Source organism: Balaenoptera borealis, assembly GCF_965194805.1.
Source record: "Balaenoptera borealis genome assembly, chromosome: 2".
NCBI classification, from domain to species: domain Eukaryota; kingdom Metazoa; phylum Chordata; class Mammalia; order Artiodactyla; family Balaenopteridae; genus Balaenoptera; species Balaenoptera borealis.
Genome location: NC_138867.1, coordinates 152,925,202 through 152,952,138, shown reverse-complemented (window position 1 = coordinate 152,952,138; position 26,937 = coordinate 152,925,202). Strand labels below are relative to the sequence as shown.

Genomic DNA, 26,937 nt, shown 5'->3' with positions numbered 1-26,937 from the left:
CAGAAGGCTGGAAACCCTTATTTGAAACCACGTGCACATTCTTGTTGATGGATGCCATAAAATGTTCCAATATCATCTTCCCTCAAGTGAAACAAGCGTTCAAATCCAGAAAGACAGAATGTGATTGACAGCATGGCATACTTACATTTTAACTACCTGTTGTCAAATGATTTTAAAGCACCTGTATATGAAGTGGGGTCAGTTCTCCTTCTTGGTCAGTTACCTTTAGATAAATCTTACCAAGTCTGAAAGGGATTCTCTCTCTCTTTCCGAACTAGAAAGTACTTGCCATTTCTTATCGTTCCTAACTGTCAAAGGGCTGATGAAGGCAAACATTCATATAAGATGCAGTCTCTGGGGGAGAAGAGGACAAACAGCTATCCATCATGTCTGGAAGAAAGGTCTTGTTGTAGCCTGTACACCCAGATAGCAGGGCTTTTTTTCTTGCAATATTTCTGGATACGTTTTCGATTTTTTTTTTGTTTAAAGGAATGCCAGGGTATGGCTGAAGTGGATGACATTGATATGGCAAGACAAAGACAATTCTACCAAGAAACAACGAAGCCCAACTCCAGATGGTGTGGGGAAGGCAACTGAATGGCTATGCGTACCTACAGCAGAATGAGCAACTGGGCGTGGAGGCTCAACCCCAAGGGCTCTGGGTGCACGTGCAGGAAGGCACCTCTGAAAGTGTTATGCACCACCCCAGAATGCACTGCTACTGGTGGCCTCTTCAAACACCTCCTTGGAAACTCAGGGCAGAAATCCCACCCACAGATTCTCTAAGTGATGCCCATCTATAAGCAATAGAGCAGCTCAGCTAAGCCTGAGGACTCTACGATCAGACTGCACGGTTTCAAATCCCAGCTTTGTCACCTACTAATTAGGCGACAAATTAGGCAAGTGGCTTAGCCATACTGTGCCTCAGTTTCTCCATCCATACTATTGGAATGATAAAAAGAAGCTACCTCAAAGCGGTGTTATGACGACTGGGTTAATACATGCAAAAACACCTAAATCACTGCCTCTTATGATCACTATTGTTAATATCCAGTCTCCTGCGTATTACTCCTCTACACAAGGGAAACTAGGTCACCTTCCATTCTTGGTTAGCTAGTGTTGTCAGAAATTTCTTCTCCACACTGAGCGCAAATTAAGCTGGTTAAAATTTCAATCGATTTACCCCAGGCTTAATAGGAAAGGCAGAGCCAGGATAAGTCTCATTTCTCTTCCCTTGATAGTTCTACACAATATTTGAGACAGCTGTAATGTATCCCTAAGTCTGCAAGACCAAGCCTTTCCAATTTTTAACAACTTTTCCTTATATAGCAAATTTTCCAGATTTTTCTTCATCTTTATCATGTTTCTTTGATTCAGATTTGTCAGCATTTTTAAACTGCATCATATCAAATAGAACAGAATTTTCTGGGTGTGGTCTAAGAATGCAAACTATGGGAGACTACTATTTTTCTTAGCCCAGATATGATGTTTCTTCAATCTTCAAAACCACCAGGCACAGTCAAAATTCATATTCAAAGAGGCACCTCTTGCCCCAAATGCATTTTTCAGATACTCAGAGGACTAAAGGAATTCTCTCTCTCTTTTTTCTCTGACATCAGTATGAAGGATACATAGAGTCAAGCACTCTCTTGTGTATAGACCATATAACTAAACATTTGCAATTAACCTGAGCCTAAAGAACCTTCTGGAAAATTAGTTCACAGCTCTCCTGGATGGAAATATATATCTGGAACTAAGATTGCAAAACACCTGGGTGATCAATCAGCATAATCATCTTATTTTTCCAAAGAAACTCAGAGAGCTTAAATGACTTACCCAAACTCACATATGGATGGAGCTGAGAGTTAAGCCAATATGAAATCATGAGCAAGAACTTTCCCAATGCCTCTCTACATGACCAACTGAGAGTTTTCCTTCTCATAAGCTCAGTATAATCCAGCCTATTTCTTTTCAAAGGAGATCCACCCGTGGAATGTGGCAGCTTTTCCATCATAGCAAATCAGCGCACCTGACTGGCCATCCTCATTGAAAGAGAGCTGGATGTAGGTGCGGGAAGTGATGAATGATAAGTAGAGTGGAGTCTCAGAAGGGTATTTCAAAAAGGGGCCCCAAGAGCTATAGGAGAACGTTATATAGGTCTTTCTACCTGCAATCTCTTTCAGATTTCTCAGGATAAAATCATCATATACCTTTCATTTGCATTTGCCTGTGTGTCCGTATTGTTGACTCAGCAGTAGCATGTCCTCTACAAAGAGATTTGTCTCTGAATTTTTCCTGACTGTACTGACAGACAGATGACCTGGACAAGGAATGGGAAATTCACTTACTTCTTTCTAAAAGGAAATTAACCAAAACATGCTTTCTACTGTCTGACAAAGATAATGTGAAACTGAATATAAAATATGTGTTTGTGTTGTAGCTTTAAAAGCAACCGAAACAGTGGGAATGCTACTTTTAAAGCGGTTTCTTATCCTGGAAGCAGTTGTAACTAAAATCAAAACAACAACAAAAAAAGCAAAAAAAACAAAACAAACAAACCTCAGGTCACAGGATTGGCTGTTCAACACGTAAGAAGATATTCCCCTGATTTTCTCTGCTAAAATGGCTTTTCCCTTTTCTCATTTTACTTTGCTTAATTCCTGTGGCACATTACATATTTCATGGTAATAGTCTGTGTATGTATTTCCAATCCGTTACTAGATTGTAAACTTCCGAGGCAAAAGGACAAATTATCATGCTGTTCTCTGCCATCATTGCATCTTACACAGTATGACAACCTCATGTTGGTTCTCTCAATATCACTCTTGCTCGTCTCTCTAATTCTTTATCCACATGGCAGGCAAAATGATCTTTTAAAGACAAATCTGATGACAGCCCCTTCTTCAAAATCCTTCGCTGGCTTCCCAGTTTTCCGAGGATGGAGTCCATATCCCCTTAAGATAGACCAGGAACCTGTGTTGGATCTGGACCTTGCCCACTTCTTACCATCTGCTTCACTCCTCTCTCCTGCTCCCTCTCTCTGCCCCAGGAACCTTACCCTTTCATTCTTGGAACTCACTATTTTCCTCCCAGTCCACACATATTCTTCCTCTCCCTCCCTCCCCCTAACCCCTTCTTCTGGTTACCTACTATTCATCAGTTCAGTTCTTTAGGGAAGCCTTTCCTGATATCAAATTCAAGTCAGGTCCCCCGATGTTACATACTGTTGTCCTATCCTATACATTTTCTCTAAGACCTTCCTAAAGCATAACTTCTGAAATACTAGTGGAATATGATATAGTCACATCAGAAAATGTTAAGTCCTAAGTTCTCAGAGACCTTCTACAGAGCCATACCACGGAAGGAAGAATTCTATCTTCCTCCTGGAAATAAAATATCAGTCTAGACATATTTCTGGAGGGGGTGGCAGTTAGAATCTACCATAATGCCGAATCAGCCACCCACATCATTTTTACGTTAAAAAAAAAAGCCCCAGGCGGGTTAATGAGTTTAGTATTCAAAAAGACTCCCAGAGGTCTAGAGAAAGGATCAAAATGTAGGTATATTACTTTAACATAGTGTGGTTTCAAAGTCCCAGTTGTCCATTCTTGATTAACTGCTTCTTTTGTATATCAATCATCCCAGCAGAAAATGTTAGGTCACCACAAACATAGCACACCTGGGCTCATCCCCTTTATAATCAGACTCACACTTCAGAGAATGCTGGAGTCAAAAGAAGAGGACCATTGCTGGATGACAAGGGCAAAGCTACCATCAAGAATTACTCAGTACATTAGAAGTCAAGGAGAAAGATGCTGCTCTGATAATCGGACCCCTTAACCCGCGGGTGTCACCGGAGCCCTTGAAGCTCTAAGCACATTTACAGGAACACCAACTGGAGCACATAAGAGCATAGGGCTAAGCCATCCTGTTGGAGCAGGGGAAGAGAGATGGAGAATTTACATTCATTGAGCACCTATTCTGTGCCAGTTCTCTGTTAGGGGCTTTACCGCCAGTTTATCATTTAAATCAACTTGTCGCTTGGCTCAGTCTTTCCTTCCTTAGAGTTCTCCAGGGAGGCTGATAACTTTCCCCCTGAATAATGAACCAATCCTGCAAGGAACCCCCTTATGCCTTTTCACTTTAAAAAATCATCTCCATTACTTTTGACAAAGTCTACTACACCTGATCAAAGCAAAAGAGAGATTATTAAGATGATGATGATTTTATCAGAATGGGCAATGTAGCTAGGGATCGAGCCACTTCCAGATCCCAATTTTGCCCCCAAATTGCCTCCTTCAAAAAAGGAGGTGTTGATCTTCTTATTAATCTAATATACATGGTCTAAGAAATCTGGGGTAAAAAGCAAAGATACCCACTCAGAAAAGAGAGATATCAAACGCTAACGCACGTCACTGGCTGATCTCACTGTGCTGTTCCCTCCTCTCATGCTGACCTGGAAGATGTGGGTCATAGGACTCAGCATTGAATTCGTAGACCTCCTCAGTCTTTGTAAATCTCACTTTCTTCCCCTTGAACTTTTATTTCCTTCTGTTCATCTAATTATGGATATCTGAACATTCTTTTTGCCCTAACCTACTCAAGTGTAAGTCTTTCAAAGACAGGAATCATGTCTTATTTATGTCAGTTCTTAGTATAAATACCTTGTATACTTCTTGTCCTAAATAAGAAATTTTTTTTCACTTTTGCCTCACTTTCTCTGCTGTTACAGTAAAATACTCAATTTCAATAGACATGTAATGAAATCAATATCATTATGTTTGATTCCTTTAAAAAATGGAGATATATATACAAAAACGTGAATTGTTCTTATCTTAATGAAAAACAAGCAGTTTCTTACAGATTGAAATGTCTTTATATATCAACACCTTATAAAGAGGGGTCAATGAAACATAACGGAATTACAAAAACTTCTCAATACATACCATAACATAATTTAATCTAACTATTAAATTGGGGTGGGGAGAATTCTGCATACTCTTCTTACCAGAAAGAAGAATTATAGAAAAAAAAAATACTGACCAATGGGAAAAATTTCTATTAATGACCACAGGCAACTGGAAGACATACAGAAAACTAATTCCACAGTAGGAAGTAGTATAGGGTAGTACATTTTCAAAAAGGAATTCTCTGGGATGTGGAGGTTATAAAAGGTAAAACTATGTTTTTATCCTAGAAATCTTTAAGGAAAAATGATCACATTACTAAAGGTTTCTGGCAACTGGAAAGTAACAAGGATTAGCCAGAGAAGCCTTATAAGAAACTGTGAAAAAGACTGAGAATGTACAGAGAAGAAGATCTGAAATAAAATGCAGTGTGTCACTTAAGATGATAAAAAACAAAGAACAGGAACCTACACTTATCATTAAAAGAAACTTCAGAACTAGGACCACCTGTTGTTTTTCTAATTCATGAAATAGTTGAAAATAAAAGTCATAGGATACTGTTGACATTGAAGACCAAATCCACAGCAAGTAACCAAGAATCAAATTCAGTTTTTAATCCCTTCAAATGAAAGAGATGGTATTTTTCCCCCCAAAGGGAAGACAGTCTCATGATCAAATGACTCAGACAAGGCCCAACTGATGTTACTGAAATTTGGCAAAAGTATTCACATTTCAGCTGAGTTATATGGTTGAGGTTTTACAGCCCAGAGGCATATCCTTAAGAAAGTTATAGGGGAACATAAATAGATTTTTAGAATAGAAATGGCTCTTTCAGCATAGGTTAATGGAAGATATTCTATCACTAACTTGGGCAGGGAAAATGGAGAACTGATATAACAGGTTACCGAGGCTTGATAGCGAAATTGCCAATCTTTACGGAAGTTTTGACGAATATTTAAAAAAGACATAGAAGGAAGGGATTTACGTCTTTAAATGTGACTATTTCTCTCCATTTATCCTGTCAGGCCCATATTCTAAGCTACCGGGATATGTCACTTGCTCCCTGCTAATTCTTCCTCCATACATTGCCTTGAGAGGTGGTGTTTTGATTTTTTGTTTTGCTTGGTTGCTTTTGTTTTGTTTTAATGCAAAGCTGAGCATAAGCCCACTGCCTTCTGCCCCTGACAGACAGGTTCTCTTGACATACTCTATTTCTTCATGGCTCTTCCTATAATTTCAATGATTTATCTATTTATTTACTATCCATTGTTTTTGTCAGCTCAGGCTGCTATAACAAATACGAGACTGGGTAGCTTAAACCACAGACTTTTACTTCTTACAATTCTGGAGACTGGAAGTCTGAGACAGGGTGCCAGCAGGGTTGGGCACCTGCTTTGTGAAGGACTGCCTTCCCATTGTGGCTTCAGATGGTGAAGAAAGAGCTCTGAGTTCTGGTCTCTTCATCCCCTTCTAAGGGCACTAACCCCATCATGGGGGCCCCACCCTCAGGACCTCATCTAAACCTAACTACCTCCCAAAGGCCTCACCTCCAATTGCCATCACATTGGGCAATCCCCATCACACTGGGGATTAGGTATTCAACACATGGACATTTTTGGGGGGAGGGGGAGGGCACAAATGTTCAATCTATAACCTTCATCTTCCCTTGCAACATTATAAGCTCTAGGAGGTCAGGGAACTCTATTTTGCTCCCTGCTAAAGCCTACATGACTTGCACAGTACCTGGAACACTGTAGGTGCTTTTCATAAAGATTTATGGGATGTATGGAAGAAACAAATATTTATAATCCTCTCCCCCCTCCACTTTGTGTGTGTGTGTGCACATGCATGCATGTGCACACATGTATATATGAATATAATCTCTAGGGGAAACTGTAGATTATCCAATTACTACCTGGGAAACTGCCTTAAATGATGTTAACATCTCCACGTTTCCACAGAATATGTTTTGAGAAGCTCATTAATTGTGTAGAGTCCAGCCCTCTTTATATTACGTATTAGTAATTAACCTCCACAGTGTTCACAAAACTCAAGAAGGAAATAGGTAGGTGGTATATGAGTTATAAGTGACCTGGGTATCAGCACAGGTTTTTAACTAATCAAAGCTCTCAGTACATGTGTAATTGGATCTACATCATTTAGATGTGTGGGTATGAGTCTGGTCTTCCATTATACTGCCCTCAAGGGGCCATGTTGTTTGTCATTCATCTTTGAATTCACACACTGCCCACCCTGGTGCTAGGCATCAGATAGATAATTGATACATTTGCACTGATCTATGTATCAATGTTAAAAATTGGGTTGATAGTGACCTGCTATAATTTAGCGGAGAATATTTTTAGGTGAAAGAATCCTAGGGCAGATTTGCAAACCTCAAACCCACTTAAAGTGGCTACACCAGGGACTTTTGATGTGGCTGGAGGGTGGGCAATGGGGCTTGCAGTGGAAAGCTCAGTGCGAATGTCTGCTTTGCTGTTAGAGAGGCTGCCGGGCATGGTGGAAAGAGCATGGGTTTGAATTTTGGCCCCAGAAACATTTTTCCAAGTGAGTGCTCTCTTTTAAGCCTTGGTTTTCTGATTAAAATTCCTGCTTTACCAGTTGTTGTGAAGTCTAGAAATGATGCACTGAAAATGATTAGCATAGCTTGGGGCACATGAGCATCTAATGAGTGGCAGTTAAGAGGTCCATGCAAAGAAACGCATGCAAATGTTCATAAGAGCATAATAGCGCCCAACTAGAAACGATCCAAATATCCATCAACTGGTGGATGGATACAGATAAGGTGGTGTATCTGTGTCCATGGAATACTATTCAGTCATAGAAAGGAATGAACTATTTGGTACATGCTACAACATGGACGAACCTCAAAAACATCATGCTACATGTTATATAATTCTGCTGGTAAGAAATGTCCAGAAAAGGCACATTCATTGAGACAAAAAGTAGATTAGTGCTGAATTAGGGCTGAGAGTGGGAGTGTAGATGACCAGTAAATGAGCTGTAGGGAATTTTTGGATGGTAGAAATGTTCTAAAAGTAGAGCATGTTGATGGTTGTACAACTCCATGATTTTAATTTAAAAAATCATACGTTGTATACTTATAATGGGTAAATTTTATGGTATATAAGTTATACAGCAAAAAGCTTTTCTTCTTTTCTTCTTTTTTTTTTTTTAAGCTCTATTAGAATGCTGAGGGAAATCAAGGGAGTAAGAAATCCCCTTGTACTTCCTATTGGGAGAAGGGTCTCAGATGGAGCTCTACACAGAAGCTGCCATAAAGGCAATGGCTTCACTGGGCAAAGTGATGGCAGAGCTGGCATTCTTTGAGACTCTTGGGAAATACCCTCATTCCTTCACAGAGGAGGCAACAAGCTAGAGTCAGAGGGGATGGCTTCTGGAGCCAGTGTCAGAGGGGATGCTGCCTCCCTAGGGGGCAGCCAGAGGACTGTCGCTGGGACTGTTTGGAAAGGAGAAATTGTGGTACTTCCTATTCCTGCCTTCTAACCACCTTTTCCAATTTCCTCTCGTTGTAATTATTAACTAACAGCAGGCAGCTAATTGAAGATGTATTTGTATGACTTGCTGTTCTGGTGAGAATCTATACAGGGGCTGTTGTCTGTTACCTGTCCAGAAAGGTGTTCAAAGAGAGATGGGTGATGCTGACACGGGTGTCTGGTGTCACACGGAGAGAAAAAGGTGCGTGGAAGACCATCAGTCAGCCACAAACATCCAAGTTCCAATAAAAGAGGAATAATTGATATATTAAAATCTATAGGCCCTAGGAGGATACTAAACTCATCACTTCTTTTTTTTTTTCTTTTAAAGAGAGAGAGAGAGAGAGAAAGCACGGTACCCGCAATACATCAATTAAAACCTGCCATTTCCCCAAAGTTGTCAGCTGCAGAGCAGCTGCCAGAAGTCCTCCTTCTCCGAGGGTGTCTTGAAAATGAACACCTGGGGCAGCCAGAGCTATTAATAGGTGGAGGGAATGATATAAAATGTCACAATGCACCTTTCCAAATAAAAATGTGTCCAGACTTCTCGGGGAGGGAAGTAAGAGAGGAAAATAGCCCAAAGTACTTAAGAAATTATTGCATTTTCCTTTTTTTGAACTCCTACTATATATTACAAGGGAGAGCTTGTCACTTCCAAGGTGTCTGGCCTCTCTCACTGCTGTTCTGGAGAGTTTCATAACACAGTCACAGCCGGCAGGGTCTTCTTGCTTCATTCTTCTCACAATAGGGGCCAGAGAGGCATTGCTTCTGTTCCAACAAGGAGAGTGGGTGGGTACATGGTGCTGACTGCCACCACAGTACAGTGCTGAGGAAGGATGCGGGTCCCCTGTCACTTCTGCTTCTACTGCTTGATGCCTAGTCCAGACAGGGAAGAGAACCCTGGGACCCCCCAAGTCACAAAACTTTTAACAAGTATACTCAAAATCCCTGAACATGCTTCTGGATTGATTTCATAATAATCGCCATAAATTTCTTTTTAGTATGATGCTTTCCTGGTAAGACGGAAAAAAAGAGATTCTACATCTGGAGAAAATAAGTTTCAGTTCCTGCTGATTTCTAGAACTTAACCTTGAAATTCAAAAGCTGGGTGAGCATGGGCAAGACACTTAACTGCTTTAGACACCAATTCCCCCAATTATAAAATAAGATACTCCAACATTATGATTATTCAAGCTCCCTTTGAGTTTCAAAATTCCTGGATTGTATCATGGAGGCAAGAATTTTGCCCCCGAAACAGACTCAAGAAAGCTCTCAATGAGGGTAAGGTCAATAGTCATCGCTTCAGTAGAGGCTGATTAAAAGATCTACTCTTTCTTTCTTCTTCTTTTTTTTAATAGCAAAGTTTGTTCTATTTCCCTCCAACCAAACTATCAAGCTTCTAGTTGTTCTAATTTAACTTTATTACTCTTCTGTCTCGTCAATACGAACATAAGAGTGTCCTTAAAGAAAATGACAGCTCTTTTCTTTGAGGTTTATTTCAAACAATTTTCTTTCTTCTTAATGAGGCTGATCCATGTTTGCAGTTGCATATTGTGTTCTTTTAATGGGGAGGTTTTCAAACACTGAGAAGAAAAAGAAAAGCCAGCTTTCTTTTCCTTATTTATTATTTTGCTAGCCTTTTTGTCACTTCAAATAGTTACCTTACACATCATTTACAAATCATGGGCTTTTTGCAATGCACCGCATTTCAAGGATGGTGCCTCTTTTTTTTGTCTTTTTATAAATGAGGTCTTGCCCAGACAGTCAATGTCTCCAAATCACCTCTCCTTCTGAGGTCCTGGATCCCCCGTGTTTTCTTCCACAAACGGTAGGGGCCCAGCAGCTTTAAAGCTTTTTGATCAGGTTTCATGCAGGGAGACATTATGCATTAACTGGCATATTGGAACTACCACTGAGGCACCATTAGTCAACAATTATTGGTCTTTCAAACTCTGGCCTCAGCTATCCCCCAGATAGCAGACTCCTGGGTTTTATACTAAAAGAGAAAAAGCAACTGTGTGTGCGCGTTTGGTTTTTTTCTTCAGCATCGAGATGAGTTCAAGGATTTGGATTACGAAAGATTTTGGCAGCTCAGAATATAGGCATCCTATTATAACGACCCAGATGACAAATGCGGATGAGAGGAGAACACAGATACACTCGTCCCTCTGTATCCATCGGGTGTCCAGGACCCACTGTGGATACCAAAATCTACAGATGCTCAAGTCCCATAGTCGGCCCACCCTATTCTGCATCCGCAGATTCAACCAACTTCGGATGGCAAACAAAATTCACGATCCATGGTTTGTTGAATCCGCAGATGCGGAACCCATGGATACTAAAGGCCGACTGTAGTCAAATCTGCAAACGCGCTTCCTTTTAGCCCACTTCTTCCTTCCCCTTTCCCTACCAGGCTGCTCTTCCCCAGTTTACTCGAGAAAACCTCCCTCTTAACTCTCCACTTGATTTGAGAACTTTAAATGGGCTCTGACACTACCTGCTAGATACTAGCCACGTGGACATACAGCTATAAAGCATACATGAAAATGTATTGGGTAAAGAGCCTTAAAACCCAGAAAGTAGTATTTTTAGGACTAACTTTCTGACTTGAACTGAAACTGAACTTCAGTTTTCTTTTTGATACTATGCAAGGGTTGGGCTAAATAACGTTTAAGGTTCCATCTACATCTAAATTCTGTGCTAGGAACTATAGGAATAAAAATGAAGGTTAAAGGGACAAAAAAGCAAATGATGTGGCTGGGAAAGAGGGAATTATTGGAGAAACGTGGGAATAAATTAGAGTGATGGTCAGATGATAAAAACTTTCCAAAGCTCAGTATAAGAAAACTCTGGACCCAAAGTCAAGTTAGTTTAGGTTCCAGAAGAGGAGGGAGAATGATTCATTGCTGATTGGGATGATTAGTTTGGCAACAACTTGCAAGACATGGTTAGAAGATTGTTGCCCAAGAAAGGGGGGTTGAGGTGGTGAGGGCCTGGACCCTGGGAGGGATGCTCATTCACTGTTCTTTCATCCAATTAAAACAGAAAATGGGTGACTCTAAGTTCCCTGGGGGCCAGAGCCCTGTTGGTTTATAGGCTTAGCACAGTTTCTAGGAATAACAACAGGTGTTGAATGAATGCATGATTGTTTAAGTTTATAGAAAGTAACATAACTCCATTTTGATACATTGAGAATGAGGGACTACAGATAGTGAAGAGCCAGGGAGGGCTGGTTTTTTTCTTCTTGAGGAAAGAGAAGATGGGCAGTGAAACTGACAGGAGAGTTCAGAAGGTAGACTGAGTTGCTGAGCCAGAAGTCAGGATAATATTTTCAATATTTTGACTTGAAGGTGATAGTAGTATCTAGAAATGAGGGAAGATGGCATACATTCCTGAGAGCACTTTGTGTAGGGGTGATGGTTGAAGCAGGTTGGCTACACCATGGCCACGTCTCAGAGATGGCCCATGATTTAGAGAAACTCCTAAAGAACTACAAACTTAAGTGCTAGAGCCTGAACCGACAAGGCAATTTCTCCACTGATTCCCCTTTGAAGATCATTCATTGTATTTTCCTAATTTTTCCTCCCTTAACCCTATTCTTCAAAATCTACTCATTCAAGAAAGGTTTGTTGTGTATCTCATCTGTAACAAGCACAGTTAAAGATGCTGGAGAAAACGGGGGCCACAGCACAAAGTTCCAGCCCTCACGGAGCTTACTTTTGACAGTAAGAAGGTTAAGGAGGTTAAGAAGTAAATGGAAAAGAGAGTGACTGGTGGAGACGGTGAAATCACTTCAACCAGGGTGGTCAGGGGAGGTTTCTTCAAGGAGGTAACATTTGAGCTCAGACTGAACTTCTCAGATTGATAAGAAAGATGCAGTGCAGCTATAGGGTAGGAATGTGCTGGAAAGAGGAAACAGGAGCTAAGGTTTTCAGATGGGTATGAGCTTGGCATATCTGCAGGGTCTAAAGGAGGCTGGTGTGGCTGGAGCCCCAAAAGTGAAAGGGGTAGTGGGGGCTGATGAGGTCAAAGGGGGAGGGACCACTAAGAAGGAATTAAGAAAGAGGTTAGGGATGTTTTTTCTCAGTAAGAGAAAATCAAGATTGTCCTGATCCTTAATCTTTAAGAATAAAGCCCAGAGTACGAACTTCTGGTTGAACTCTTAACCAGGTACCTTTCATGAGTCCCTAGGCCCAATAACTGAGGCCAAAGGGTGGCTTTTATCTTGGCAGTTTCCCAATTGTGCTTGCAGAGCTAAGATAGGGATCAAGTAGGACACAGAATAGAAAAGAAAGAAGAGAGATACATGGCATTGTTTCTCAAAGATTGGCTGAGCTGACGTATAAAGCCACCGGGAAAAGAAATGGGAAATCCTAGCAGAAGGAGAATTGAAGTTATATAGAAAGGGAGATTGAAGGGAAATAGAGTCAACAAAATGTGAATTGACTGCACAATCCAAAAGCAGACAGGAGAAGCATTCTATCAGGTGTGGGTGTGCAAAGTTTCCCAAGTTCCATTCAGTGTATTTCAGAAGCTGCTGTCTTCTGCTGAAATGCAAATGGCCTTGAATTTCTGAGGTCACAATTAGTTGCACACGTTTTTGCCTTCCTGTCTCTGTAACCCCATGTGACTGAATAAATGAAGAGAAGACAGTAGCTGGAAAGGCAAAGATACAGACTTGGAAAGTCACTGTCGATTCAGAAAGGGGATTTCTTGGGCAAAGGGGTGGTGAGTGAAAATGGGAGAAACATATGTGTATCCAAACAAAGGCAGCTACCATCCTCCTTTCGGAGTGCCGTGAGCAAGATGGCAGACTTCTAGACCAGCACACCTCACTAATGAGACAAGGCAGAAACCCCTGCGTCTGTTAATCATCTTATGGATTTTATTCTAGCAGCATCTTAGAGAGGGTTACCAAAAATTACTTGTTGCACTTTGCTGGAGTACTACACTGTCATTTTACTGCTCAAGACAATGTCTCAACTAAGCACTCAGAAGAGGAAAGAATAGAAAACATCAGTGAAACAGGGTAGAAAGTGGTCCTTTATGGCAGCAGTCCCCAACCTTTTTGGCACCAGGGACCGGTTTCGTGGAAGACAATTTTTCCACGGATGGGGGCACGGGTGGGATGGTGCAGTCAGTAATGTGAGCGATGCGGAGAGACAGATGAAGCTTTGCTGGCTTGCCCGCTGCTCACCTCCTGCTGTGCGGCCCAGTTCCTAACAGGCCGAGGACCGGTACCGCTTTACGGGGTTTCACCAGTTATCTATTCTGAGCTTTGGGGCAGAGTAGGGGAAAGGGCTAAGTTTTGACTATTACATTTGTGGAAATATGGTCTCTCTTACTGCCTCAACCACCATATCCCCCAAATCAATCATCACCAAGAGAGGTGGAGATGGATGGAAGCCAGAGAGTGGCTCCCAGTCAACAAGATGGAAATCTGGAATGTTGGCCAGCTTTTTCCTATTTACGAAGTCCCTTAAAGTTGCTTTAAAGTGGCTATTTAGGAAGCATCCTGGGGTAGAGACTTTTGCCTCCCCAGGTCTCCAACCTGCACAGAACTAGAATCCCACTAAGAAAAAAACAGGGGAAACTTTGGATCCCTGCTTTCTCTCCCCAAGCCTTTGAGAAAGAGAATTACTGAAGGTCATTGCTCTTAGTCACACAGAATAGCCAGAAGGTATATTTCCATTCTGGTCTGCTTTTCACAGATGACAAGAGTGACTCAGTGATTCCAAGCCCTTCATTTTGTAGGTTAAAGAACTGAGGCCCGGAAATAGACGAGCCCCAAATGACAGAGCTAACCTGTGCCTCAGCGCCAGCTAGGACACCATCCCTGGCCTGCTGGCTGTAACGTCATCCTTTGTTTCCTACCCAAGGGAATCTATGAGGGAGAGTGATATTATCACAAGGAATCACCTTACCTCATTTTAATGTAATGTCTATTATTCTCAAATTTCTCCACTTTAATATGAACCTGTTTCCTGTGAAGTACATCATTCTGTCTATAGCATTCATCCTTGTAATCTGAAGTGTGTCCCTGTCTCCCCCAAATTCACATGCTGAAGTCCTCACCCCCAGTACTACAGAATGTGACTACAATTGGAAATAGGTCTTTTAAGAGGTGATTAAGTTAAAATGAGGCCATTAGGGTGGGCCCTAATCCAATCTTACAGGTGTCCTCATAAGAAGAGGAAATTTGCACACAGAGACACCAGGGATGCACACACAGAGGAAAAGGCCATATGAGGACACAGGGAGAAAACAGCACCTGCAATCCAAGAAGAGAGGCGGCGGGAGAAACCAAACCTGCCAACACCTTGACCTCGGACTTCCAGCCTCCAAAACTGTGGGAAATAAATTTCCATTGTCTAAGCCACCCAGCCCATGGTATTTTATTATGTCAACCCTACTGAACTCACACAATCCCCTTAATAGATACTTATCGAGCACTTCATGCCAAATCTGTTTTAAGACATCAGGGTTTCAATAATGAAGAATCCACCTTTTGTCATGCGTTCCTGGGAATTACAGTCTTGCAAGGGGGAAAGACATCCAATAAGTTGGGTTACTAATAATTACTTAATTAGAGTTACAGTAAGTCTTCTAAAAGAAAATCACCTAGCCCAAGAAGCCACTCTCCTAGGAAGTAAGAGGGTATCAAAAGTGGGAAAAAGCAGATCTGACACGATGTAAACTCAAGTCCAATGTATCACTTCGTGTTCTAACAGCCTCTAATGCTACTTTCTTATTCTTTAAACAATTAGAATGTCACACAGCCTGAAACTTCCATCATGGTATTGCATTGCCAGATACTAAGCGGTCACGCACACCAACCTGTGTCGTGAGTTACGAACAAGATCAAGAACGAAATCATACAAATAACAGAACAAGAAAGAGGAGGCAAATTGGAGCCAGGCTTTCAGAATGGAAGGGTGGATCAACCACAGCAGCCATGACTGCTGCGGCCTCATCTGGTTTCCCTTTGACCTCAGAGGGATACGGATCAGCTTAGAGCCCCCACGAGACTGTCTGCAAAGCATCTCACGGATCAGAGGCAGCCCTGTTCATTCCTGGGAGGTCTCTCTTCAGTGCAGGTCTCACTTTGCCCTACATCTTGCTTGTGTCCTAAACTGATAGGAAGAACCCTGATAAGGCAGGGACAATTTCTTTGGGTCTTTACTAAATGCTGCCGGTGGTCCTTTCGCAGGGGCAGCGCTACATCAAGAGCCTGGAACAGCCCCTGAATTCCTGCAGCCATGCCTGCCAAGCTCTGAATTACGTGGAGGCTCCATGGATCATCCAGCTGCCTCCTGCCCGTGTGTCTGGACCCCCTGGCAGGACTGTAGACCACCAGAGGGCTGCATACCCCACAGGACTGGACCCTCGGCAGGAACACATTAAATACTTGCAGAGTTGAAATGAAGGAGAAGACTGTCTGCAACTGGCGACTTCCCAGCTGAGTTCTCTCTTCCTGGGAGGTTATCAGCATGGACCTTCCGATGCAGCAGCCAAACAGTTAAGCCTCTGCCAGAGACAGATTTTTGGACTCCTGGGCTGGGGCGCTGGCTCAGTAGCCGCCGGAGCTCGGTGACAGGCATGTTCCGATCAGAGGAGAGATGCTTCTCACCTCCCAGGGAAACTTGTTGATGAGCAGCCCGCCTCTGTAGGAACCACAGAACCTTTGCAGGGGCTCAGCGGATGAGCCTGGCTTCGAGAGTACCATCATTTTAGACTCGCCCTTTTAAAATGCTTTGATGTGGGAGAGCTCTTGAAACTGGCTAAGTACCCGGAGGTGAATAATGAACTTAAAAATAGGACATGATCGGGAGTGACAGGGGTTGTCTTTCTGAAAAGGCAGAAAGATCTGAATTAGAATCCCAGGTGTGACAGGGGCGGCTTCTATGGCCTGGGGCAAATCTCATCAATTCAGCTTCATTTTCGATACCGTTCAGGAGGGAGGCCGGTGCTTCTCTGTAGCTAGGTCGGCCCGAGGCTTAACTGGCCTGGCTCACCTTGGCTGGGGAAGGTGGGCTTCCCTCACTGGCATTCCATGGTGGGGCTGCTCGGGCTCCTCCTTAGGGCCCCCTGCTTGCTTTTGGCCTCAAGACCTTCAGATTTCAACAACACTCCTCAAGTTCTCTCTGGGGCGACCTCACCTGCAAGTACGCATGCCAGGGAACCCTTCGTCTTTTCTAAAGCCTTGCTGCAGCACCTCCAGCGTTTCTGTCCCGGGCCCTGATGCTACAGGGGTCCTAGGTGACAGCTGCTAATGCAACACATTTATCAGAGCAGATTTTTTAAGGTTTTCTAACAGCTTTCCATTTTCTCTGAGGAGATGGCATCTTTTACTGAGACCTTAACCTGAAGAAACGAGTGATACCGAATTTGTAAACTGGTTTTACAAAAGAGATATTTTGATATCTATCTATGTTGCATTTTTGGCTCCTTTAAAATCATGGACTATAGGCAGATGTCTCTTTTGTGTTCAAATTCCTTCTGATTAGAAGCAGGAATAGATATTGCTAAGTTCCTTTGGTAACATTTATCACATTTATAAAACTTCATTTTTTTTTTCTCTCTCCTTCCCCACTAGATTATAAAAGCAGCACAAGAGTGGTCTAGATCTTAATGCTGCATGGTTCTTATGTAGGTGCCCAATGAATAACTGATGAATTGATAAGGACTGTTCTGGGAACTTGGTCAACAGTTCTCATATCAAGCCCAGCCCTCCTTTTTAAACAATCTGCTAAGTATTTCTACTTATAAAAGGTTTTGTTTACCAAGTTTCATTTATTTAGTATTGACTTTCGAACCAAAAGAAACTCGACATTTTAGTTAGCCTGTATCGGGAAGGGTACTCATTCTGTTTGGCTTTGTGAAATACTGAAATGACCTTGGGTACCCCTATGTAGTTTTGTTCACCTGTAAATTTTGAGACTCCAGCATGGGAATTGGTGGGTAAGATTTATATATTATAGGAAGTTGAACCATAATTTTCAGACACATTGGATACGGCTGCCTGACATACCACAATATGACTGTAGTGGAACTTCAAAGGAATTGTATTCTGTTATTATTCTTTTTCTTTATATATTAATGTTTGTTATCTCTACAAGACTCCAAAGAGAGCCAGATGCACAATGGATATAGCTGGTTAATTTGTCTACACCACACTAAACACCCAGATGCTTGGATACTTGAAGACCCTGTTTCACTGGCATATTCAATTTTTTCTTTAATTAATTAATTTATTTAATTTATTTATTTTTGGCTGTGTTGGGTCTTCGTTGCTGCGCGCGGGCTTTCTCTAGTTGCGGCGAGTGTGGGCTACCCTTCGTTGCGGTGCACGGGCTTCTCATTGCGGTGGCTTCTCTTGTTGCGGAGCATGGGCTCTAGGCGCGCAGGCTCAGTACTTGTGGCTCGCGGGCTCTAGAGCACAGGCTCAGTAGTTGTGGCGCATGGGCTTAGTTGCTCCGCGGCATGTGGGATCTTCCCGGACCAGGGCTCGATCCCGTGTCCCCTGCACTGGCAGGTGGATTCTTAACCCCTGCACCACCAGGGAAGCCCTGGCACGTTCAATTTTCATTGAGAAAATTCAATGCCACTTAGACTAAAACAAAGTGAGTGAGTTTCCTTCTAGTTTTGAAGGATAAAAATTGGGTGTGTGCATTGTGGAGAAAGACAGTTGAAGGGAGGAAGGTTAGGAGGGGGGGAGAGAAGGAGAATGAACAGAATTGATTTTTGCAATCACCTCTGCTGTGTGGATCTTCTCTGCCCTACAAAAGAGGGCAGTAGGTCAAGCTCGGTGTTTAATTGCCCCTGTATTCTTAAGGGTGCAGTACAGATTATGCTAATCATACCACTTAAATAATTCAGACCACATTACTGAAAGCTGCAGAGTCACTCTGAATAATGCAGACAGAACATACTGAGAAACTATGGGAATCCTATAAGTGGTATCTGTATGGCACAAGAAGAATGAAATGATGAAACAGAGCATTCTTTTCTTTTACCGGCCTAGTTTTTATTAACCGTAATTATTGATATTTACAGTATGCGACCCTTTTACTTGCTTTTTAGATTTTACTGATTGCTCACATTTATTACTGAAAGTGAAGGACTATTTCTCATACTATTTTATAAATGAAGACAAGACATGGATCTTCTCGTGTGAGTCCTCACAAGTTAGCTCTACCAGATCTCAAGGATGACATGCCAGATTAGGTGACAGGAAAAATAAGATCTATGACCAGAACCCCAAAGGGCCAGGAATACTGTTCATGCCCTTTTCAGCAAACAGGGCATCTGTGTTTTTGTTTGGTATTGTAATGTGTTCCTAAGTTATGGAAAATCTCCAAAGCGCATTAGTACATAGTGGAAACATCACCTCTCCAGAGTAGGACACCAAATGCGGGCGAGTCTAACTGCTGTTTGCAGTGAGACAAACCTGGGGTCAAGCTATCACTCCACCCCTTACTAGGTGTGAGATGTGACCTTGGACTTCTACCTCTCTGAACCTTAATTTCCTCACCTGTAAAATGGAAGGATGACTCCTTCCCTGCATCCTGTGGAAATCATGTATATGCAGTGGCTGGCACACACACTGTCAAAATGTGGTGGCCACTTCTGATGAGATACTCTGGGATTCTTATTGATCAACTGGGCAGCGAAGAATGAGATAATGACTTTGAAAATTTGGATAGTTTTCTGGTCTTAAGCAGAGACCCACAGGGCCTTCTGTTTAAAGGAAAAATGTGCTAAGGTTACCAGCTACATGTGTAAACATATATAAGCCAGATTATCAGCTTGTTAAAAACTAGACTTCAGGAGTCAGGGGACAGGCATTCTGGCTCAAGCCTTTCCTCTCTTTGTGTGATTTCAAGAAAGCCTCAACTCCTTTGGATCACAGTTTTCTCATATGTAAAACAGAAGCTTTGGAATAGAGGTAGTGGTATGCTGGTGCTGACTATTATGGGCTCAAGGGATCCAATTATTATTAGTATCTCTTCCTAATGCCACGTTCAGTATCACACTGGTAGCTTGAAATTGGCTGTGGTAAGAACGTTCACACCATGGAAATCAAATTGTCAAACGCTATACACCAGCCTCATCTCGTGCCTCCAGACCTGGTTGTTAACCATTTACCAGCACAGCATTGACAAGACGTTCTTTCAGAACTATCCACATTTAGTTCCTTGATCTTATACTACGTCTGTATGGCTGGCACTTTTACAACAGGTGATCAAAACCAAAAATGGCAGATTGAGTAGCTTCGCTAGTGAGTATCTTTTGACTGCAAGCCATGGAAAACTCAACTCAATGATCTTGAATAATAAAGGAAAAGAATTCAGAAAAGAGTCTCGAAATAGGACAGGCTTCAGAGAGGGTTTAATTCAAAGGTTTGGAACTCGGCTCACATTTCTTTGAGATTCTTTTAGCTCTTCCCTTTTTGGAGGGCCCACTTTCTCTTCAGGCTGGCTTCCCTCTTAGCAGCTAAAACTGGCAGCAGCAGTTTCTGTGCTCACATCTTTACACCCCACAGACTTGCTCTTAGCGGCTCCATCTCCCAGTTCTCATTAAGAGTCCTGAGAGGCTCCTTGGTTGGGCCAGCTTAGGTCAATGACCATGTGGTGAGAAGGACAGAATCCACTGGCAGCCTCAGTCTGTATCTTGGCTTCCTCTCCTGTATCCCCAAGCAGACACAGGGCACAGTTGGCAAGGGGGTGATGAAATCTGATTGTTGCTGAGGGTGAGGGGAATAATCCACAAACGTCTACCACTGCGTGGGAACACGGCTTTTCTCTTCGACGCTACCAAGCCAATTTGAAGAATCAAACTGAGGAGACGCTGGGGTTAAAGAAAACAGGGAAAATTATCGCTTTCCCTTTCTACCCCAGGAAAATATTTCCTGATGGGAAAATAAGACTCCAGTGTCAAAAAATTCCAACTAATGCGCACTTTTCACTACAGACCGAGTACCGTACACATCACTGCTTAATGAACAGTGAGAAGTTGACATTGTTAATGTGTTCAGTTACCTGCAACCTTACACAGCCAGAAATGAACAAGGAAGCATCTTCCATTTCAAGGCTGTGGATTTCAGTATCAGTTTGTCATGTTTGGCACATCTACAGCCTGTTTGTGAATCAGAAAGATTGGTTCAGAGCTTCTCCACTCAATGATGGAATAACATTTTCTTGGAAACTCGAACCATGCCATCTATCTCTGTCAGGAAATCGTCCGTGCACAATAAAGTGAAGTGTCACTACATGTCACTAATGAGAAATTTTCTTGTCCTCCTAAGACTTCCAGCCAAGACACAATAAGAAAGTGGCAGAAGAGGGTCTGACCAACAAACTCTAAAAGCTCAACTGAAATTCAAAAAGGCAAACTGTCAACCACTTGGCCGTAAGAAAAAAAAATTCTTATCATCTTGGAAGTTTTCTTGAAAACAATAACGTATTCAGCTTTTTTTCCCCTCCCTAATTGATCTTAAATCTCATCCCATTGACTAAACAGGGCCTTAAGTGTAAATTTTACACTTTCCAAAGCCTCAGATGCACTTAAGTTTTACATAATGGACATTACATTCACAAGGGTCACATTTCTCCCTGAACAGCTTTAAACAAATCTAAGAGAAATCTAATTAAAATAAGCACAAACACAGTAATGGCCTAGTGATTTTTATACATCCTGCTTCTGGCAGCTCTCCTAGGTGCTGGTAATGACCACTGGAGGAAAACTAAATACAAAAATACCTCATCTGTCTGCAATTCAACTGTCGTACAATTTTGTGGATTCAGAGCTCAGTTTCAAAGCAGGAAGCAAGTTTTAAAAGTGACCTCTTAGCAATCAAAATAGATGTCACAAAATCCAAGCCTCCGCTGGACTGTCATTCCTCAGACAAGTAAAGTCCTCATTCATACACTGCTTAATCTTGATTTGCACATAAGATTATCACGCAGGGCTATCAAATTTCCAAAACCTGAACAAACTAGACATAGGCAATTGGAAAAGAGAAGGAGAGAGATTGAAACCAGAAATGCTACAACAGAAGTGAAAAGTGACATTTTATTCATTTAACAAATATTGAACGAGCACCTACTACTTGCCAGGCATTGTGACAAGGTAACAGCATGAAAGCAACAAATGAGATAGCAACACTATAAAAAGAAAAAGTAAAAGAAAACCTCATCAAAATGCAGTAGTCTGGGAGCATTTAGGAGATAAGCAAATAGCCTCAAATATCTTAAAAAAAGTTCTGAGAAGCTGATGCTTTAGCAACCACCCGGAGTCCATGAAAAGAAATTCAGTTATACCAAAAACATTCTAGGAAGGCAGAAGCAACATAATATACATATTTTTAAATGATAAAATAGGTTCAATAAACGTATTTTTTGTTACAAAGAAAATTAAGCTACTAGCAAGACAATATTTTTCCTGAACATCTGGCGGGCTGAGATTTACCCTATTCTGACCTGGTTCGACCATTAGGAAGTTCAGAATAAGATAAAGATCAAAGAATAACCTGGTTGAGACCTCAAAAACCTGGATAAATGGTCATGCACCTGATAAAAGACGTTCTCAGAGCACAGACTAGAAAAATCTCCCTCAGCATGGGCCAGCCAATTTCAGTTCCATGGAATTGCATGAAACTCTAACAGAGGCAAACATCTTCCATGTTGTACAAAACTACTGATACAGCTAAAAATTGAACTTTTCCCCTTAGAACTGGCAAAAAAATTTCCAGAGGGTAAAAGCCCATTTTAGTCAACTGGTATGGGGTTTTCATCTGATGTTTTGATATTAAAAGATTATTTGCATCTTCTGAAAGTGAAACAATCAGCTGCACGTTGTCCTTGTACATTGCAACTAAGGCTGTTTCTATCAAAAGTATCCCTGCATCCACACAGAAACCAGAGCGACCATATTTCAACACTGTATAGATTACCTTATGACTGAGCAGGCAATTTTGCTGTGAGAAGTATTATGTTGAAACTGTTAGGAATCTAAGTGTATAGGTATGTTTCTTATTCTGCTGTTCATGTTACATCAATTTAGTAGAGGAGAGGATAAACATAACAGCCAGTTGGGTAAATCCCTCTGGGGAAAAATACAAGTTTAGTCTATTAAGAGAGAGTTTATTTCACTAGTTTTTGGTTCTAGCAATAAAAAAGTCAGTTTCACAAGTGACTTGATTGATAAAATCAATACTTTGAGTATTAATCATAGAAGTTCATGGAATGAACCCCCAACATCTCCAATGTGAACAAAGAAAATCTGAAGAGATGAAACTCTGATGGTTTAGCTCCAGAATCATGGGGGAGTGGGGTAGGAGGGGGAGAGGAGAGCTGTGTCCTATCATATAATGAAGAAACACTATCATCTAGTCATCACAAAAAGCCCTAGAAATTCTACATGATCCACCACCTACAATGATTACTTTCAAATGCTGGATGACACTAAGAACAGGTGTTGATAGAGAAACTCTGGAATGTGGGTCTCTTTTCTGGTTTTCAAAGTTAATGACTCACAAGCAATATGCAGTAAGAAAGGAGCTTAGAGCTCTAGAGTATTACTCATACATTTGTCTTCCCAGCCTCAGTCGAAACGATCCCAACATCCTTGGTTGACCTCAATTCTGTAAATTGCATAAGTGACCAAAAATTCCCTTCCCTACAACTATTTGGAAACCACAAGATATTTTTCATAAATAGGTTTCTGTAGTATGCTCCAATGAGAACATTTATACTGCAAGACTAGAGTTACTAGCAGTTCCAGTTGAGGGCTATTGAGAAGACGATGGATTTTAGGGTTGTTGCATGGAGAGGGTTATTTCCAGTGGTGGAGAGGCTAAGAAATTAAGACCCATAATAAGAATATTAAGTATCTTCCCAATGGAATGCAATGCTTCTTGCTATCAAAAGCAGAGAGATCAAAATCCTTTTGTAAAAGGAAAACTATCTCAAAAAGAAAAAAGTAAAATCTCCAAATATTTCCCCAAGTACCCACAGCATGGTGGCAGAAATGCCATGTGGCCCTTTATGGCCAGCCAGAAAATGATCTTCACATAGGAGAAGTGTTCAAAGTATAATTTCCTATAAACTGCTAAATTTAAATTTCTGTTACTAAACAAAACCTACTTTTGACAAATGGAAAAGAAAATCCAACAGATTCAAAAACAGGGGAGAACAAAATAGTCATAAACCTTCCCTCAGGCCTTAGACAGTCATTATTACTTTACCAGGACCATTTTCTAGGCTACAAGAGAAAACTGATTGTTTAAATAATATTATTTAACAATCTCCTGTTAATTGACATTTCCCAGTTGTTGGGTTCACCCAATTACATTAGCCTTTAAACAGCCAGCACACTTCCATAATTTTTAATAAAAATGGCCATTTTGCAAGGTTTAACTTGCTAAATAAGGGTATTCATTTCAATAAAGCAATTAACACACATTTACATAATTTGATATTGTTATTTTAATAGAACACAAGAGCTTTAAAAAGCAGTTTCTAATACAGGAAAGAACAGTGGCTTATTCACATGCAAAAACTAAACTTTAGCTTCCTGATAAAAAGTTAATAATAATAGCTTTTTATATTTTAGAAGTAACTAAAATATACTCTAAGTTCATAGAGAGTTAAGGGCTTGGAAGTGTAACAACTAGACAAGGAGCCAATGGGGGGAAAGGAAGGGAGAGAAGGAGGTCTCTTGGGAATACTAAGAGGCTACTTAGACGTGGAAAATGGTGCCTGGGTTTTCAGTGATGCTTTTGTAATGGAGCAGTTTGGTGAATGTGAAGTACTGAGAAGGATGTTCAGTTAGAGTCCAAGGGGAAGGTAACCAAAGGTAAATTCAACAAAGTAGGGTTATCATTGAAAAGACACTGCCAACTTTAGATATTTATTGAAATGGCAAGCGTTTGCCTTCTTGATGAGCATGCCCACATTTGAACACATGAGAAGTGTCTCTTCCTGACAACTGCCTAGCAGTATCATATGGTCAGCCTGGCCTCGGCTGCACAGATTTTGTTTGGACCTCCTCCTCAGTGTCAAGAGCTGGGCATTGCCAGGAGTCCTTGTGGTTCCCACCTACATGGGTCCAGGAGCTCATTTTTGTTGGGGGAAGGAGCAGGTGGTGGGAAGACTAATAAGGTTCCAGGCTTCTAGGCTGTAGATGAAACACAGAATGAACCATAGTCTCCCTCAGACACTCCATTTAGAATTAGGAAAACTCATCTAATGCTTGTGTGCAGGCAGGGCTGAGAATCCTTGACTAAAGCAAGGGAGGGAGGGAAGGGAGGTAGTTTCATCTTTCTCAGCTTCCTTGAGATAAATCTCGCCAAAAACAAGGGGTAGGGAATAAATTGGGGTGGAGAAAAAGCATTTTAGAAATATGAACAGTATGTGCAAAGAGCCTCCATCACAGCAATGGCTGTAGTTCCCCCTAGTCAATTAGCCTCCTCCTTTTTAAGTAAACTAGATTTGAAACTGTTACCTGGCACGTTACCTGGAGCCATAATGTTAACACAGTCTAAAAATAAAGCCCACATAAGCTAAGTGACATGCCCAGGGCCTCACAGCATGTTCCAAATGAGAAGTGAATACACAGCATCATTTTTAGTACAAAATGTGTTCATAAAATGTTCGATGAACCTTAATTTAAACCTTGTCCAGTGATGTTGACAAGTCTAGGAATCACAGTGGATATGAATAGGCATATAATCTACATTACAAGAGTTGAGAGTCTGGATGGTTCAAGATGGTGGTATAGGAAGATCCTGAACTCATCTCCTCCCATGAGCACAGTGAATCTACAACTACACAAGGAATAATTCCTTTGGAAAGGGACCTGAAAACTGGATAAACAGAGCTTCCACAACAAAGGGTAAAAGGACATCAGTGAGACAGGTAGGAGAGGCAGAGATACAGTCTTGCCAAGGAAAAAAACCAGACGCCAGCTGCAGTGATTCACAACCAGTACATGTTACAAAGGTATGGATTTTTCCCTGTGGAGTATTCAAGCTCCACACCAGGCACCCCAACCCTTAGATCTTGCACAGGAGAAATGAGCTCCCCAAATACCTGGCTTTGAAAACTAATGAGGAATATGTCCAGGAAAACTATAGAACTACAGGGAACAGAAAACCTGCTCTTAAAGGGCTTGTGTGATACTCACTTGACCTGAAAACATGCAAAAACACCAGATTGAGAAGGACCAGGACCACAGGTGAAGGGGACCTACTTACTACTCTTGAAGCATCTACTGGAAAGGCAGGAACCAGGTGAGATGTGGCCAAGGACTGAGACACTGGCAGGACCCAATTTTGCAATCTCAGTCTACCTTGCTAATGCTGCCACTGGCAGGCATCATTTTGGAATTCTCCCTCGAAGGTATTAGTGCCCTGCTGAAAGCCCTGCCTATCTCTGCACCTTAGCTGGGCCTCACAGCCAGTGGAATGATAGCCCCACCTGTGAATGTGACACAGAAGCCACAGCTGGGCTCTACAGCCAGTCCAGAGGACAAAGCCCACTCACTAATGTCCTGCACCAGCCTTGGCCCTGCCACAACAAGAGGGCACTTGGCTCTGGTAGCCAGGTAGGATTGCTCTTCTGAGCCCCACAAAACATCTCTGAAACATGGCCACTCCTTCAAGTCTAGGAAAGATAGCTGATTTACTAAATACATAGAAACAAACACAGAATTAGGCAAAATGAAGAGAAAGAGAGTATGTTTCAGTTGAAAGAACAAGACAAGACCTCAGAAAAAGAACTAAAAGAAATGGAGCTAAGGAATCTACCTGACAGAGTTCAAAGTAATGGTCATAAAGTTGCTCACTGAACTTGGGAGAGTAATGGATGAGCTCAGCGAAACTTCAACCAAGAGACTGAAAATACAAGAAAATACCAAACAGAAGTTACAGCTAAGTTGAAAAATAACTAGAGGGGTTCAACAGCAGACTGGATGAGGTAGAAGAACAAACCAGTGAGCTGGAAGACAAAACAATGGAACTCACCCAGACGGAGCAGCAGAATGGAAAAAAAAGAATTAAAAAAAATTAAAGATAACTTAAGGGACATTTGGGACAACATCAGGCAGAACAACATTCACATTATAGGGTTCCCAGAAAGAAAAGAGAGAGAGAATGAGCCAGAAAAACTATTTCAAGATACAGGGGCTAAAAACTTCCCTAATCTGGGGAAGAAAACAAACATCTAGGTCCAGGAAGCCCAGAAAGTTCCAAATGAGATAAACCGGAAGAGTCACACATTAAGACACATGTAATTAAAGTGGTAAAAGTTAAGGATAAAGGGAACAACATGTTACATACCAGGGTAACCCCATAAGGCTATCAGCAGATTTTTCATCAGAAACTCTACAGGCTAGAAGGGAGTGTCATGACATATTAAAAGTGCTGAAAGGAAAAAACAAAAACAAAAACAAAAACTTTCAACCAAGAATTCTCTACCAAGCAAGCTTATCATTCAGAATTGAAGGAGAGGTCA

The 26,937-nt window shown here is 41.6% G+C and overlaps 1 protein-coding gene across 2 annotated transcripts in view; it reads right to left on the bottom strand.

Annotated features, from left to right (window-relative positions):
- The window catches only part of TENM2 (teneurin transmembrane protein 2), a 590,108-nt gene that overhangs the window by 525,459 nt on the left and 37,712 nt on the right, over window positions 1-26,937 (bottom strand). Inside the window, exon 1 of one of the 2 annotated variants that reach the window (XM_082378737.1) lies at window positions 15,835-16,027. The exons of the other annotated variant lie outside the window; for it this stretch is intronic. The gene's annotated coding sequence lies outside the window, so the exon portion shown is untranslated. Of the gene's footprint in view, window positions 1-15,834; window positions 16,028-26,937 lie in introns of those variants that run through there. 2 annotated transcript variants of the gene reach the window in all.